At 39.7% G+C, this 17548-nt stretch overlaps 1 pseudogene; it reads left to right on the plus strand.

Moving 5' to 3' along the window:
* The first annotated feature begins 4797 nt into the window (after positions 1–4797).
* Positions 4798–5116, plus strand: LOC109688508 (large ribosomal subunit protein eL42-like; annotated as a pseudogene).
* The last annotated feature ends 12432 nt before the right edge of the window (positions 5117–17548 follow it).

Genomic DNA, 17548 nt, shown 5'->3' on the forward strand with positions numbered 1-17548 from the left:
CTAGATAGCACACAATTCATAGTCTTCAGAACCAGCAAGAGAGTAATATAAAGGTTTTGGAGGAGGGTGTGTTAGCAATGCCTGCTCATACACTCAGATTTAGGAGTTTGTCAAAGACTTGAATGCATGTTCACAAATCTTCCAGAAGGTCTGGGATAACAGGACTCCTCTGTAAACTCCTCTCTTAGGGATGTTCCTCTTTCTGTCTCTACAATAATGCTCAGTTTTGACCTAACTTTACAATTCAGACCCTTTAATATGAAGTAGGATTTGGATTTTCTATCATTAACGGAACTGTGATGACACAATGGCAGTGATATTTTCAGCCTTTCTACAATTCTGTAAACCCTATGTGTTATAAACTAAGGACCTGTCAGCCTTGATATCTGTCAAGATGTAACTGTAGGCTTTTATCTCCCAGATGGAGAGCAAATATGTTCATGATCCTCCAGTGTCTTGCCAAATATAATTAGGTCATATGAACAAACGCTCTTTCATATAATGTATGTCATAAGTCATTTTACCATCAAGTTCTAGAAAATATCACTGGGCCCATGATCCACTGGGCCACACTTTTTTTTTCTTTTATTATTCATATGTGCATACAAGGCTTGGTTCATTTCTCCCCCCTGCCCCAACCCCCTCCCTTACCACCCACTCCGCCCCCTCCCTCTCCCCCCCTCAATACCCAGCAGAAACTATTTTTCCCTTATTTCTAATTTTGTTGTAGAGAGAGTATAAGCAATAATAGGAAGGAACAAGGGTTTTTGCTGGTTGAGATAAGGATAGCTATACAGGGCATTGACTCACATTGATTTCCTGTGCGTGTGTGTTACCTTCTAGGTTAATTCTTTTTGATCTAACCTTTTCTCTAGTACCTGTTCCCCTTTTCCTATTGGCCTCAGTTGCATTTAAGGTATCTGCTTTAGTTTCTCTGCGTTAAGGGCAACAAATGCTAGCTAATTTTTTAGGTGTCTTACCTATCCTCATCCCTCCCTTGTGTGCTCTTGCTTTTATCATGTGCTCATAGTCCAATCCCATTGTTGTGTTTGCCCTTGATCTAATGTCCACATATGAGGGAGAACATACGATTTTTGGTCTTTTGGGCCAGGCTAACCTCACTCAGAATGATGTTCTCCAATTCCATCCATTTACCAGCGAATGATAACATTTCGTTCTTCTTCATGGCTGCATAAAATTCCATTGTGTATAGATACCACATTTTCTTAATCCATTCGTCAGTAGTGGGGCATCTTGGCTGTTTCCATAACTTGGCTATTGTGAATAGTGCTGCAATAAACATGGGTGTGCAGGTGCCTCTAGAGTAACCTGTGTCACAGTCTTTTGGGTATACCCCCAAGAGTGGTATTGCTGGATCAAATGGTAGATTGATGTCTAGCTTTTTAAGAAGCCTCCAAATTTTTTTCCAAAGTGGTTGTACTAGTCTACATCCCCACCAACAGTGTAAGAGGGTTCCTTTTTCCCCGCATCCTCGCCAACACCTGTTGTTGGTGGTGTTGCTGATGATGGGTATTCTAACAGGGGTGAGGTGGAATCTTAGTGTGGTTTTAATTTGCATTTCCTTTATTGCTAGAGATGGTGAGCATTTTTTCATGTGTTTTTTGGCCATTTGAATTTCTTCTTTTGAGAAAGTTCTGTTTAGTTCACTGCCCATTTCTTTATTGGTTCCTTAGTTTTGGGAGAATTTAGTTTTTTAAGTTCCCTATATATTCTGGTTATCAGTCTTTTGTCTGACGTGTAGCTGGCAAATATTTTCTCCCACTTTGTGGGTGTTCTCTTCAGTTTAGAGACCATTTCTTTTGATGAACAGAAGCTTTTTAGCTTTTTGAGGTCCCATTTATCTATGCTATCTCTTAGTTGCTATGCTGCTGGGGTTTCGTTGAGAAAGTTCTTACCTATACCTACTAACTCCAGAGTATTTCCTACTCTTTCCTGTATCAACTTTAGAGTTCGGGGTCTGATATTAAGATCCTTGATCCATTTTGAGTTAATCTTGGTATAGGGTGATATACATGGATCTAGTTTCAGTTTTTTGCAGACTGCTAACCAGTTTTCCCAGCAGTTTTTGTTGAAGAGGCTGCTATATCTCCATCATATATTTTTAGCTCCTTTGTCAAAGATAAGTTGCTTATACTTGTGTGGCTTCATATCTGGATCCTCTATTCTGTTCCACTGGTCTTCATGTCTGTTTTTGTGCCAGTACCATGCTGTTTTTATTGTTATTGCTTTGTAATATAGTTTGAAGTCAGGTATTGTGATACCTCCTGCATTGTTCTTTTGACTGAGTATTGCCTTGGCTATTCTTGTGGGCCACCCTTTTAAATTGGTCCTTTACAAAACATAGGAACACAATCTTTTATCCTGACTAGTCTACTACATTTGATAGAACACCCTTTTAAAACAATTATTGAAAACAACTGCATTCCTAGCATTTAGTTGGAGAACACTGGACTTGTGAATGGCTTTGACACAAAGATCTATTTTAGGGATCTGTTCAGACTTCTGTGGTTCATGGTACATCTAAATTTTGCCTTGCTTTTCTGCATCATCCAGTAGAAGCACGTGGATTACAGGACTTAAAGATGATTCAGTGACCACATTCTGGTTAGTCTGGCACTGTCCTGGTTTTATACCTATTATTTGGTGTAAGTATTAGTAGGGATCCTTTCATGTTTGAATTATCTTGGTTTGGACAATAAAATACACAGTCACTCTTGACATGGTAGCCTGGACCACTAGGTCTACTCCGATGTTAACTTTAAGCACCGCTCTCCTCTATGGCACTCTTTTCAGCCCTGTTTTAGGCTGCTGTCCTGAACACAGATTGTAGTGCACTGAAGAAGGACAGAACATTACTTCTCGCTTGGATCTTCTTTCTCATTTTGTTCTTCTACTCTTTGTGGATTGGAGAGTCTTTAAAATAAAATGGGTTTAGGATTTTAAAAAAGATATCCCAGTTATGAGTTCAAGGAGAGGAAGACGATGCTGTTTTTGGATCAAGGTGATGCTGCAGTCAGGACAAGCATGAGAAGAAAGCCCAGAAGCCCCAGTCTCTCACTTACGGTATTGACAAGTATTTTAGAAGGGCTGAGGTAGAAGGTACTCCGTTAGTGAGCCGACCTTATACACTCATCCAGTCACACTGTTGTTGCTGTAACTCTCTCTTCGTCATCTCCATCCCTTCTGCAGGAGACTCCACCTTCACATATCTGAAGTAGGAAGAGCCACTGGACATGGGCATGGAATCCCATGCTTGCAAATGGTGGGGCTTAAGTGGCTATCATAGGAAGATTTCAGAATCATGGTCATGTGTCATGCTTAAGCCCTCCAGAATATCAAATCCCTCCTATTTTTGCAATAGTGTTAAAATTTTCTTCTTATTTCTCTTGAACCTCTTATAAGGTTGTTTTCTTTCTTTCTTTTTGTGGTACTGGGGATTGAACTCAGTGGCTTGCACTTACTAGGCATGTGCTCTACCACTTGAGCCATGCCTCCAGTCTTTTTTTCTTTAGATATTTTTTCAGGTAGAGTCTCACACAAACTTTGTTCCACCTGACTTCGAACTGTGATTCTGCTGACTCTGCCTCCTGAGTTGCTGGGTATGAACCACTAGAGCCAAAGTCCCTATTATAAGTAAAAATTTCAAAGTAGTTTGTAATGTCTCTTTATTCTACATTTCACTGGAATCCACTAATCACCTCTAGGAATCCATACTTTTTTCTGTACATTAACAGTACATAGCATTGTTCCAAATGTCACATGATTCTTGTGCTAGATGTAGTAATTAGTACTTGGAACAAGTACATACTGGATAAAGACTGATCATTCTGGAGTGGCCTCTCCCTTGCCCCATCCCCACCCAGAGCAAATGTGACTTGTACAGGAAGGTTTGCCAGCTTTGGCCACCCTCACACTGATACTTCAAATTATAATGACTCCCAGGCATCACTAGCTAAATTGTCAGCAAGTCCAGCTTTTCCCAGTGTCTTGCTTCCCCAGTATTTTTGAGAATTACTCAAGAGGCTGTTTATTTCTAAAAGCCCTGATTTTCCTCTTTGGCAGCAGTGTAGGAACTCAGATGCCCCCTTGAGGCCACCCCTGGTCATGGGCTTGATAAACTAGGGAGTTTGTCACTAACAGTGAATAGCTTGCTTTGAAGCTGGCAGAATTGAAATGATGTTGTTGCCTACTAATCCAGAGATACAAATGCCCATCTCACAGGGATGGCTCTTTCTATGATAAACTCAAGTAAATAAGAATTTGGTGAGGAAGCTCTAAGCAGGGTAATCTTATTCTGTAGTGTACTGGTTCTTAGCCCCATCAGAATCAAAATGGGTGTCACTGCTAGCTTTATGGAGGACCTGGCAGCCCCTGGGGGATTTGACTAGTAGGCTTTCAGCTCCTGCTGGCTCTTTGCCTGTTCCTTTACTCACCACTACTGGGGCAGAGGATTGTGGTGGGACCCCTTCATCCCCATAAAGGAGTAGTCTTCTCTCTGCCTTACCTTCTGAACTCCAAAAATAACTCTTAGGCACCCAGGGTCAAAACTCTTCTGACTTAAGTCTGTCTCTAGAGTTGCTTATTTGGGAAGAACTTTGAGAGGGATTACTGTTCAGACCTCGAATCAAAACTGCCTTTGATCCTTTGCTGTTGGTACCAAGACTAGTCCATAGCTTATGATTCCTTCTACCCATATAGTAAATTCCTTTCAGGATACTCACTACTCTTTTCTAAATTTCAAAATTAGTTTTTGGGGCTGACAGCCCTCCTGTAATCATGGTTAATGTTCCTAAAACCTGCCAGATTTTCTGTAAAAAGTGCGACAAGCACCAACCTCACAAGGTGACACAGTGCAAGAAGGACAAAGATTCTCTGTATATCCAGGGAAAACAGCATTATGATAGGAAGCAGAGCGGCTATGTGGGTAGGCCAAGCCGATTTTCCAGAAAAAGTCTAAAATACAAAGAAAATTGTGCTGAGGCTTGAGTGTGTTGAACCCAACTGCAGAGCTAAGAGAATGCTGGCTATTAAGAGATGCAAACATTTTGAACAGGGAGGAGAAAAGAAGAGAAAGGGGCAAGTGATTCAGTTCTAAGCTCCACCTTTTGTTTTTTTATGAAGAAAATAAAATCATGAGGTCAGTTTCACAAATAAATAATTAACTTAAAAAAATCACCTCCAATCCATCCACCAATTTACAAAGATTTCAAACCTCTAAAGGTAGGATTTGGGTTTTCCAGAGTCTTTACTCTCTAAATTTGTGGGTACATGGAAATTAAGGCCAGAAACTTAGTCATCCTCACGCTTCAGTGCAAATGGAAATGTTTGGAGGACATGATGCAAGTCTGTCGGTGCCTGAGGGTGGGTCAGTACTTGCCCAGCAAAGTATCTTGTCATCTGTGATCCAATAACTTACTTAAAAATGGAACTTGGATCACACTGAATACTCTCCTTTATACCTTCATGTTTTCACTGATCACTTCTTTTATGTCAATAAAAATTCTTCTATGGTATCATTTTTCAAATCTGCATAGTATGTTTTGCTGATTCTCTATTATGAGACATTTATTTACAGTTTTTCCACTATTAGGACCAATGATGAAGTGGATATCCTATTCCAAACAGCTTTGTGTACATCAGTGATTATCTCCTTGAGGTAATTGCCTAGGAGTGGGATTTTCTGGATGAAAGGATCCCTCCAACACCAACAGCACACAGGGTGTTCCTATAGGCTGGCACTGTCACCTGCAATAATTCAGAGAACATTCTCATGTGGCTTTGCCTTTAAATGGTCCCAAGACTGCAGTCAAAACTTAGGACTATTGAACATACTCCTTCTGAGTCCCTTAATGTCACATGAGACAGTACAGTTTATAAGAGATAGCATAGATAAATGGGACCTCATAAAACTAAAAAGCTTCTGCTCATCAAAAGAAATGGTCTCTAAACTGAAGAGAACACCCACAGAGTGGGAGAAAATATTTGCCAGCTACATATCAGACAAAGGATTGATAACCAGAATATACAGGGAACTTAAAAAACTAAATTCTCCCAAAACTAATGAACCAATAAAGAAATGGGCAGTGAACTAAACAGAACTTTCTCAAAAGAAGAAATTCAAATGGCCAAAAAACACATGAAAAAATGCTCACCATCTCTAGCAATAAAGGAAATGCAAATTAAAACCACACTAAGATTCCACCTCACCCCTGTTAGAATAGCCATCATTAGCAACACCACCAACAGATGCTGGCGAGGATGCGGGGGGAAAAAGGAAGCCTCTTACACTGCTGGTGGGAACGCAAGCTAGTACAACCACTCTTTCAAAACATCCTTTAATGAATATATTTTTTATATTTGCTTTTCAGAAAAAAACATAATGACAAGCTGTATACTAATAATTGCCAGAAAGAGTCAAAGGAAGAACTTTCATATCCTTTCAAAAGAATAGCAAATACAGTGGGGTGAGAGTGGTGACATGTGTCATTCAAAGGTCCTCCTGTTCCAAGGGAGATTGCCATAGAGAGGTTAGAAAATATTTACTGATAAGTGTAGGGCTGTCTAGTTCTCCCAACACTATCATATCCTTAGGAAGAATTCTGTCTTAGTGATGAGTGATCTTTGTCATTTGTCCCAATTTGTCTCCTGGGACCTTCTTCTTAACCTTTTTAAAGCATCCACTGGTATTTGGACTTGTGACTTGTGACATTTTGTCTTCTTCCCTGAAGGCACGGGGACTCATCTGTGCTTACCCTCTGTGCTGTGTTTAAGAGATAAAGAAGCAATTACTTCTCTCCTCAGGCAAGCTCTTTTTCTGTCCTTGATCCCTTCCCACACACAGAAAAGGAATTGTGGCAACTCCCCAGCCAGAGTCTGTCAGGGCTGGCTGCTGTCCTCAGCAACTTCAGACTACATTCACAGAAATGCAACATAGGGTCTGATTAAAATGTCACTCCCTTTGTATTCCATACTCTTCACTCTGCAATGCATGATGAAGTGGATACTAGGACACACGTTGACATTTGGGGCTGAAAAGTTGGTCTGCTTTCTTCAGGAACTCAGTCAGAAGGGAGTCAGACATGTTAAGGAACAATTGTCACACCACGATGTAATAATTTTAGTGGGTATTTGTTCAAAGGGCTGTTCATGGTATCACAGGGGCAAATGAGCTCTTGGAGGATAAATATGTGTTTGCCCAGCAGGCAAATGGAAGAGGGAATTCTAGGCAACGGAACAGAATGTGAGAAGACAGGAAACTGTAATAGTTGATGGCAAATTGAGTGGAACATAGAATATTCTAATTTTGCTGTTAGTATATAATGGACAGATGGGCAGGAAGTGAGGTTAGGGTGGGGCAGGGGCAAGTCCTGAGGGTTTTGGATGCCATGGGTGGGAAGTACCAATTATTTTTTTCTCCCTTCTTCAATCAGTAATACACAAGTTAGCAGGGCATATAGCTACCAGGATTAAAGACTATAGTTCCTAACCTCTCTTGAAGCCAGGTGTGTGGCCAGGTGACAGGCAGCTATAAGGAGTCTGTCCTTAAAGACAGCAGAGCATGAATATATATGTATTTTTTGGTCTTTGTTGCTTTTCCCATTTCAACTCTGGAAAACAGACACTATTATGTACACAGAACAAGACAGAAAAGCCTGGCTCCCTCATGCCATGGAAAATCTTTCAGGTCCAAACAATTCACCAGATTTCTCCCTGAGAAACAAAGTCCTATTTTGTCTAAATGCCTATTATTTTGATTCTGCTGTCTCTTGCAGACATAGCCAATCCTAACTAGTACACGGAGCAAAGGACTTGCGATGTAACACATCTTTGCTGGTGGAGAGGTCATGGGAAATTTGAGCTGAGCATCCATATGGCCAGAGTTGCATGTTAGAACTATCTCCTAAAGTCACGGTGAAGAACCAGTTGGAATGTGACAAATCAGAGGCAGATAGAGCCACAAGGTTCAGGGGATTCAGAGATGATGTAATGGGTGGTTTCTCACCGAGTCAGTTTAACTAAACTGGGGATAGATTTCCCAGAATTCCTTTCCCTGTATGGTTGTGAGTAAGGACTGACCTCAAGATAAATTTTCACAAGATTGGGAGAGGGGAGGGGAAACAGAAGTCCTGTTTGCACAGGAAGTTGGTGTAGAGTCAGGTGCAATTGCAGCTCACATACATGGTCACAGTTGTGTTTGTTCACCTTGCTGGCACGAGGCAGTAGCTGGGACTAATGATACTCCAACTACTGCTGATCCTCCTCTTTCTGTTTCTCCAACTCCTGGGCCAGATGTCGGTTGAGACTGCTGACAGAGGTACCAGCATCTTTTGCAGGTCATCCATATTTTGGGAGTTGAAGGTTTGGAGGTGGTGAGAGACTGATGCTTTTCCAGCTTGTCCTCTTCAGATCCAACGTGCCTGCAGATCCCACTCCCCACCATTTCCTGTCCATCTGTCTTTCCCTACTGCTCACCCTGCTGACTTCTGGCCAGTACAAATGAAGAAGCACCAGCTGTACATAAACCTTTTAACCAGCTCCCACAATTCTCTACTTAGAGATGAAGTTTCCAAAAAAGGCTCTTCTCAGGGAAATATTGAGTTGAGTGAACCACTCGGTAGCTTATCTACAGCAATGCTTGTATTCTTAGAGAGTTCTTGAAGCCAGAAAATGGAGACTGAGCCAATCAGAATTTGCAAAAGAATGCTATGATAGGGAGAAAACAATGAGCTCTGTTTACAACGTACTGATTTGTAAAGATTGAGGGCTATTCTTTTGCAGATATATAGTAAACTGAAATTCAATTCATATATCAGAAAAGGGGTGAGAGCTGAAGGTTTAGTTTTGGGAATTGTTTGCATAAAAGCAATAGTTGAAATAATAAACAGGATTAAAATAATTTAAATGTCATTAAAGAACCAGACTGGAGCCTTAGGGACATCATTTAAGAGTCTGGCAGCAGAAAGGAGCCTTCAAAGGACATTGAATTGTAGTATCAGTGTGGTAACAGGCAAGCCAGGAGCATGTGGCTGGGAGAACAACATGGTTTCAAGAGAGTGACTATAGTCCACACCAAATGCTGTGGGTCACTGAAGTAACTGAAGCCATGTAAGAATCCCCAGATAGGGTCATTTATATGATATGTGAGTTGAAATGACAGAGTGAAGTAAGTTGAGGAACAATGGGAGAGGCAAAATGAGTGCTGGAGAGTGAAAACTACTGTTTCTTGAAGCTTGGCTACGAAAGAAGAGAATAATAAGGGAGTGGAAAGAGTAGCTGGAACAGAACCATGGTGATTAATATTTAAGAAACAGATGCTTTGAATGGTGAGAAAGTGTAGATCTGGTATGGGTGGTTGAGGGGGAGTCTAACTGAAGGTCACTGGAATTGAGATCAAGGAAGTGGAATTCAGGATGTAGAAGCATAGTCTATGCAGTCCCTGGATGCCTAGCAGCTGATGATAAGGAGAAAGATGCTAACTCAAAATCCATGGTGGCAACAAGGTCATTGCTAAGAGATGATCATATGACAAGGATGAAGAGGAGAGGGTGGGTGTCTTAAAGGAATATGGGTGATTTATTCATTCAACATTCAATAGTAGATGCTACAATGCTGACCTGGAGTATTGGTGGTGCATGACCAGAACAATCTATTGATCCAGTGATAAATAGGGCAGAGGAAAGAAACATTTTCAGATGGGAATGAGTAGTTTCAGAAAGGATCTAGATTTCCTCAGTGTTTTTAAATCCTAAGTACCCATTAGAACTTTTTAAAGAAGTATCATGCCTGGGTCCAGGCACTCCTGATTCTATCAGAATCTCTGTGGGTTACATGGCACTTTCAATGTTTTCTAAAAGTCCTAGGGATTCCTATTGTATAGTCAGGTTGCTGAACTATGGTAATCAAGGAGTCTTTGGCATAAGGAGGTCTCAGTGCTGATGCCAACATGAGTCATGGGGGGGAGGGTAAGTGCTGACAGCACCCACATTTGGCACCAGGAATTTAGGGGGCAGGATGTGTACAGGGGCCCCAGGATCTGGAAAGTTCTGGATGTCTGTCTCTGAAGTCTTAGCTGGAAGGCAGGAAGTAAAGCAGGGACCAGGAGCAGGGCATCTTATCGTTGCCTGCAGCTGGGCGCCTGTGCAGGTGGGAGGCGAACAGGAAGGGAGGTGGCCCCAGCGTTATTTCCCACAAGGTGGCCACTTCTAGACTTCCGTCATCAGAAGATCTCACATCTGAAAAATACCATGAAAGAACTGGGCCTGTCTTGAGAGGGCAAACAGGATGGGGGATGAGTTCAGGAAACTATGTCATAGTAGGAATGAAAGAAGGAACTGGGAACTGGAGGAAGAAGAACTTTGGATGCCACTGACAACTGTCATCAAATAACTGAAAGACTCATATAAAACAGTGATTGGGTTAACTGCGTTTAACTCCAGCACACAGAGCAAAGATAAGGAATTCGAGACAAACATTCCTTTGTTTAAAGGAAGACATTTCTAACATTCAGCTGTCACTACACACTTGAAAGGGTTGCCATATGAAGTAGAGCACTTTTCTAGAAATTACCAAGAGACTGGAAGACAAGACCTTTAAGTGATCTTATAAAATTGTAGCCCTGCTCTGTGTAAACATTTGATGATCTTTAGGATCTTCTAGTCTTAGATTCTAGAAGATTCTTTGATGTAAACATTAAAGGTAATTAAACAAAATAAAACCACCCCCATTGTCTTGGGCAAAATGAAGTCTTAGTTGTTTTTTTCTTTTAAATTCAGCATTATAATAGGGAAATATAGGTAACGATATTGAAGTATTCAAGTTGGAATTTTTTTTTAATTAAAAAACAAGGGCTTATTTCTTTCAAAGTGTTTATTTATATTTTAATACATGTTTATAAACCCTGACACTTTCAGAACAATCTAGTGTTTAATCCCACAGTGTTTCTATTTAAGTAGGTCAGTATTTTTATAAGAGGAGAAATTTGAAGCACAGAGAAATTTATGTGACTTGAAGAAGGTCATCACTTAAGACAGTACTGAGGTTAAGAATAACCAAGTGTCAGGTATGTATTTCTCATAGTGAGCCTGAACTTAATGCATGATACAAGGATGAGTATGGTTCTGATCCAAATGGGCTTCCAAGGTAGACCAAGACAAATGGCAATATGGAAAAAAGATGGGTTATGTTCTTTAGGGAAATGCCATAGATGTTACCTGGTTTTCTAATGCTGGATTCTTTAAGACCTTTTCAAATGACTTTTATAACCATTTTAAATGACTGTGCTATAAACATACTTAAAGTTTTGGAGAAATTAAAAATTGATTTTGAGAAATCACTGGTCAGTCTGGAGCTGTGGCTCAAAAGCTAGAGCACCTGCTGTGCAAGCATGAAGCCCTGAGTTCAAACCCCAGTCTGATCAAAAAAAAAAGAGGGAAAAAGTTAAAAAAAAAAAAAAAGAAATCACTGGTCAAAAGCTGAAACAGAAACAACAACTTAGAGGTGACTATAGAAGGAGGTAGGAGGACTAATTACTAGGTCAGTTTTTTTTTTTTTTGGTGGTACTGGGGTTTGAACTCAGGGCTTCTTGCTTAGTAGGCAGGTGCTCTACCACCTACCATGTCATTTTAAGGAATTAGACAGGGGAAACTATGACAGCTTCCCGGCTGCTGGACATAGGAAATGGTGACTGAGAGAACAGAAACTTGGTTGCCAAGAATGTGAACCCTGTATTGAGATCAGGGAGAAGGCAGTTAATGATACCTGTAAATATTTAGGAATGCATGGTATGACATCATGATGGTGTAATGACAATGATGACGGTGATGGTTGTCTATTCTGACCTTTCAAAGTGAGTAAACAGAAAACAAACAGGGGAGGATCTGGGTAGCTTTTAGAACACCCTGTTGCTGATTAGGGTAGCTGAGGAGGTAAAGGACCCCTTTTCTATGAAAATAATAACATGCTCTGAAGCTCTTAAGAACATGTAGGAAGGAGTGACAAGACTCCATGTTATGGGTTCCATACGCCCTGAGACATCAGAAGCTTAAGAAAAATGGAGAGTTTCTTCTTAGAATAAAAAATAGAAAGAAGATTTAATTCAGGGATCATTGTTTAGCAGATGATATTTATAGTGTGAGAAGTATTTGTTTTGTTACATTTTAAGCCTAATTACAAACTGTCATGTTGTTTGCAAAGAGACTTACATATTCTCTATTGTTAAGGAGCTGTATTTCCATAGGAAAACCATGTGTTCTGAATTTTGAACTGCAATTATGTACCATATATCCTTACCTTGGGAGACCTTGGACAGGTGGATCAGGTCACCACGACCCATAGAATCACACTTTGCTGAGTAAGAATTCATCAAATTGTAGAAACTAATGATTCTCTAAGCTGCTAGTATAAACTAGGAACCCATCCCATTTACCTCCATCTCAGGGCTTTTGGAATAGATTATTCTTCTATTCCAGTAGATTTCTAATGAATAAGTGGTGAAGGTTTTAAGACAAAATGTTCATCTGTAGAGACAGGTAGTAGGTAAAATGTCCCTGTTTGTATTTAGGGTGCTTCGATGAGAGACAGATGGCTGAGTATCAGTGAAAGGCAAATTATTATTCTCTGATTTGGGTCTTCATCACAACCACTCAGAAGAACTGTTAAAAAGTATACATTCCTGGATACCACCAAAGAAAACATGCACAAAGAAGCACGTGAAAAGATGCTGTCTTTGGGAATTATAAATTGTAATAATCACTTCACTACGTATATTAGAGAATAAAATTTAAAAAATTATAAACATGATAACATTAAGTGCTGATGAGAATACAGAGACACACAGACACTTATTCATTGTTGGTAGGAATTTAAAATAGCATAGCACTCGAAACACAATGTGGCAGATTCTTGCAAAGCTAAGCATAGTCTTACTGTACTTGGTAACACTCACATTCCTGCGTGTTGACTCAATTGAGTTGAAAATTTATGCCCACACAAAAACCTGCACATGAGTGTTTGTAGAAGCTTTATGCACAATTACTCAAACCTAAAAGCAACCAAGATGTCTTTTTAATAGACAAATGGGCAAATAATCTGTAGTAGATCCAAACAGTGGCATACTATTCCTAGCTATCAAACTCTGACAGAACATGGAGGAAACTTGGATATATCTTGCTGAGTGAAAGAAGCCAGTCTGAGAAGATTACATAAAATGATGTTCTGGAAAGGATAAAGCTACACAGATAATGAAAAGATCAGTTGTTGTCAGGGGATGAGGGGTGGGGGGAATGTGAGAATAGGTGAAGCACAGATCATTTTAGGGCCATAAAACTTGCTATGTGATACTACAATGCTGTATACATGGCTTTATGCATTTGTCAAAACCTACCTAATGTTAAATGTAGAGAGTGAGCCTCAATGTATGATAATTAAATAAATAATTTAAGAGGTCAGGGATCCCAGGAAATAATGCAGACTGGGACAAGAGAATCTGACAACATTACGAAGCTAGGAAACACCCTTTCTGATGGAGTGAGCAAAAGGCACTGGCAAAGGAGCTCTAGAAGTGAGTTGGAGTACATAGGACTAAAAGGCATGTAGAGGAACTGTGTTGTAGTAAGAACAAAAGTTGTTCTCCACAGGGTAACTGCTGACAATTCTGATCCTGCTATATGTGTGTACTAGAATCCAACAATTGAGTAAATGGATGGACAAAGTTTCTCACTATTGGAGTGGGGGATTATAGATATGTGAGATAAAGGCTGGTGTGGTAATGGACCAGAGTTGACAACATCAGTAAAAACTCATGTTACCTTAATATGAATATAGATGGTTATACACAGAAGTAGTTATAAGTGTTTATGTGCACACTCAGGTTAGTGTATATACATATATTTATTTTCTCTATCATTGATGGACTAAAACAATTGACATCCAGTAATAAGGAGCACACTGAGCTTTTTGGTTTCTTACATCATTCTTCAGGGCTCTTTGAAGAAATGGCTGATGCTAGGACTTGGTGCTAGAATACACAACATGGCTCTAGAGCATTTTGCATTGCCAAAAAGTAAGGGGGTGCTCAGAATAAACACACACACACACACACACACACACTGAGGGATCTGTCAAAGGAGTTACCTAAGAGAGCTCCCAATGACCAAATCTAGAAATTTTGGGTAGCAACATAAAGCAGCATTAGATTATAATATCTATGAACTCATGCTCATGTAGAGAAGCTATTGAAAAATTAATAAATAAGGGAGAAGAGAAAAATGTCCCATAGAGGGTAACTCCAAATAAAGGATGTAAAGACCCCATACTATAGGAGGGGAGCTTACTCCCACTCCTGAAGTGTGGTCTGCACATAATGACTTCCTTACATCTACAGGATGGTAACAAGGAACAAAAGAGTAACTTTACATTGGAGAAACCTGCCCAATGCTATTGAAGACAAATTTTCAGGGTCAATAGCAGTTATGTCATGTTGAGAGTCTGTTCCCTTGATATGCTCTGATTAAAGTGACTCTACCTCTGTGATCCTCCTCTGAAAAACTCATAACCCAGGTCTACTCATGACAAAAATTCTAGGCAAACTCCAATACAGTGTCATCCTAAAACTACTTGATCAGTATTCCTTAAAGCTGTCAAGGTCATTAAAACCAAGGAAAGTGTAAGAAATGGTCACAGCCAAGCTAAGCATAAGGACACATGAAAACTAAATATACAATATGGGATTATAAATAGGGCCTTATAGCAGGGAAGTGGCATTCGGTAAAAACCTATGGAAATCTGAATAAATTATGGACTTTGGTTAGTAATGTATCAATATCAGTTCCCTAATTGTAACAAATGTACCACAATTATAATTATGCAAGGTGTTGGTAGGAGAAACTACCTATGTGGAGTACGGAAGGTGTATATGGTAACTTGCTATACTATTACCTTAATTTTTCTGAGTATCTAAGATCGTTCTATAGCCATTGTGGAAAACAAAACTACCATATGATCCAATAATCCCACTTCTGGCTGAAATTGCCATCTGGAGTAGGCAGGCAGGTTCCATGTCACCATCATGGTAATGTGATGATTCATGGCTGATAAAGTATTTTGTCTATTTGGAATATATTTCAAGATAACTAGTCAACTTAACCTTTAAATGTATGATATATATAGATATATATCAAGATAAGATGGATTTAAGCATTGATATCTTCATGTAAGTGCTATTACATCAATGATGAAGTCATTCTAGTGCTAGGGCCAGCTGGTCATGGCTTGGGAGAACTGTCTGGATCCAGCTGTGTGAATTATAAGTTAGTGTGTGCATGTGTGTGGGCAGGAATACACTGCAATCAGGCAACAGCTGTTTGGTGAGCAAATGAAATTGGCCAACTGTAAACTCTGGAATTATTTATTTGCCCAGGCCTCACTCAGAGATTCCTTACTTCTGGGAGATTGGCCTGCGATACAAACAAAGAGGAAAGGACAAGACTCTACCTGATGGAGAGGAGGCTCTTCTGGCTCAGTCTCTCATTGACTGAGCACACCTCGTTTGGGGCATGTTCTAGAAATGCTGAGTGAGGCTTTTATTCATTGTATGTGCAGTGTGTCCTGGGGCAGGCACCATAAAACCTGGGGAGAGGAAAGCATATGATAGCTGGGATACAGAAGGCTAGTTACAAACATGATCATGTCTAGCCCCACAACTCACTAAAAATTGGGCAATCTTGGGCAAATTAATGACTCTGAGACAGACACCAACACAGACCTCATATATCATAATCCCTGGTTGTGAGATTTGAGCATTAGTAATTTTTTAAAAGCAAGTAGGTTACTTTAATGTGTCTCCAGGTATACAATTACTAACTAATGACTGATCTATAAGTCTCCTTCTAGACTTTGGGATAGAAATTGAAGTCTAAATTTTGGCAGGTCACAGACTATCAGCTGTGCCACTTCCTTCCTTACTATGCCCAGATAATGATGTCTTATTTTGTCCTAATTTCTTTTGTAATTATGGTCATTTGCTCCTGCATCTGCAGACATCTGTAGCCTTAAATCCAGTGTATGGAATGACATATCCATCTGAGGCCTGCATCCTCCACCTCTCAGGACTCGCTGAATGGATGTATCAGCCACCTAGCGCTCCTTTCTTCTCATTTTAATACACTTCTTGCTATTTAGCAATTGTGCTGGCAGTGCCTCGCTACTCTTACTTGCTTACTGTCAACAGCTGGTCACCAGCCTGATTAGAATGAGCATTGGCTTTCTTTACTGTCCTATGATTGAGGGGGCACAGGCTGCCAATCTGGGGTCACTTTTGCTTTTGAGAGTTGAAAATTGTCAGTGACCTTGACAGCTAAAACCTTGAATAGTTTCCTAAGCCTATTTTTACCATAGTGAGTATTTTTCTTGTTACTTAGAAAATCATGTGTCATCAGGTATACTAAAAGCTAAAGAATAATCCTCAAAAGAGGTTAATGGAAGCATAACATAAATCCCTTGGGAATATAATAATAATTATTATTATTTCATAACATTCAGGGTATAGAATCATGGAAGCTTATGAGGCGATTTATGTAGTCTTCAACTTCTACCAAATAAGGAAACCTATCCCCTCATCACCTGTGAGCATGTGCCTGCCTTCCAAACACTTCTAGTAAATATAATTTGTTACTATGTTAAGTAATGAATGATTTGTTTCTTCAAAGCATTTAGTTAAACACTGATACTTCTAATATCTATGTTAATTTCAAGAATTAGGAAAAAGTTACGATTTTTTATTTAAGGAGGGGAAGCATTCAATGTAACAACCATAACAACACAAGGAGACGCATGTTCTTATGGATTTTTCTGGAAGCCCTCAAACTGGGAAATATTATTTCTTCAGACCAAGTGGTGACAAAAGTTCAGGTAATTTTCACAAAGGAACTGTCTTGAAAGAATGAGTAGATTTTTAGGAAGAAAAGATGGACTGGGGAGAGGGTAATGGATTATAAAAGAATCTTTCACAGTTGAAACCTCACTTTTAATCTCGGTATTCTTTTAATTACTTCGCTGTCTTTCCCTTAGACCAAGAACAGTATGCAACTGCATTACTCAAAGTGGTTCATGCACCAGCCAGTGGCACTGATACCACCTGCGAGCTTAGAAGAAATACAGAATCTTGGATTCTATCCCAAATCTACTGACATAGCAGTGCATTTTAAGATCTCGTGGTAATTTCCACATACATTACAGTTGAGGAGCACAGGGCTACAGCTTGTGTCTTTATTTCCTTACTGTACATTCAGTCTTTAAAAAATAATCATTATACTTTATATATAGATAATGTATAAAGACCGTTTCAATAGCCAAATAATCCTACAAGGTTTGTTAAAACACACACACACACACACACACACACCCCAAAACCCAGCAGCCTCCTTTTCTACCCCTTCCCCACTGCCACTAATCATATCCCAGAATCAATCACTTTTATTACTATCAGCTATTAGTGCTAATATTTACCTCCAACTTGGAAATAAAAATGACA

Source organism: Castor canadensis, chromosome 12, assembly GCF_047511655.1.
Source record: "Castor canadensis chromosome 12, mCasCan1.hap1v2, whole genome shotgun sequence".
Classification (NCBI taxonomy): Eukaryota; Metazoa; Chordata; class Mammalia; order Rodentia; family Castoridae; genus Castor; species Castor canadensis.